Source organism: Octopus bimaculoides, chromosome 17 (assembly GCF_001194135.2).
Source record: "Octopus bimaculoides isolate UCB-OBI-ISO-001 chromosome 17, ASM119413v2, whole genome shotgun sequence".
Taxonomy (NCBI): Eukaryota; Metazoa; Mollusca; class Cephalopoda; order Octopoda; family Octopodidae; genus Octopus; species Octopus bimaculoides.
In genome coordinates, this window is record NC_068997.1 from 4,139,084 (window position 1) to 4,140,446 (window position 1,363).

Sequence of the window (1,363 nt, forward strand, 5' to 3'; positions counted from 1 at the left end):
CAGGTTGAGGTAAATAAACTGTCGTATTAATTACGCAAAAGTGAAAATAACACTGACATCTCATTTTAATAGATATAATTACCAAAATTACATAAAAATATCTTGAAATACTAAAGAGCAAATTTGTTCAGTAAACCGCCATTTGCTTCAACCACGACCTCCAGACGACTTCGGAATCTCCCGGCAACTCTTCCGGACGGTCTCCTTGTTTAAGTAGGTGGATGCTGCCATAATCCTTGCCTTCAGTTCACCTTTGGTGTTACAAAGAATTTTGTTGGTTTCTCGTTCAACTGCGCCCGACAAATAATGATCAAGGGGTTGCAGTCTGAGGAGTTAGGTGGCTGGATGTTAGGGGTGATGTGGACGCAGAAATTGTCTGACAGCCATGACTGGTGTCTCCTGCTTGTGTGGCACGGAGCAGGGTCTTGTTGCCAGATATAGGGTCTTCTAGGAGCCACTCTCTTGACCCAGGGCAGCACTACCTCCTCCAGGCATTTGATGTAGGCCTCCGTTTTGAGTGTTAGGCCGTGTGGGAAGAGGAACTAACGTCGCCATCACTAGCGATCACTCCAAACATGATGCTGACTGGACATTTGATATTTATCACTCTCGGTACATGTCCTCAGATTGCACTGTCCTCAGATTGACATCCAAACGCTCTAAAATGTTCGTATTGAAGCTTCCAGCACGAATGCTAAGCTGTACAGCGTGTCGTTTCCAAATTTCTGGCAGAGAGAATTGCCTCATAGTGCTGTTTTCCTCACAGACGGTGCCCAGGTGACCCTATTATACTGTGAAAAGCAACAATGCGCATGCGCAAGATTAAAAATATAAATAGCGACAATTTAACCATCGCAGGCAGTGTATATGTATATATATATATATATATATATATATATATATATATATATATATATATATATATATGTGTGTGTGTGTGTGTGTGTGTGTGTGTGTGTGTGTGTGTATGTATATATAAGTCACGGACTCTCCCGAACTGCCACACAGATGATTTGTTTATGGTGATCAAATGTTTGTGTATGCATAACTCACTCCCTACATGAAATCAACATTACAGATGCACCGTGTGCCACATGTCAGATGAAGAAATGATCGCAGAGAAATGTAAAATGAAGTGCTTTGCTCAAAAACATAACGCAACGCCCAGTCTCAAATCGAACCGACGATCTCGCAATCGTGAGTGCAACACCCTAAGCACTAAATCTTGCGCCTTCACGTGTATATATATATATAAATACACACACACACAGACATATGTATATGTATATATATATGTATGTATATATATATATGTATGTATATATGTATGTATATATATATATATATATATATATATATATAT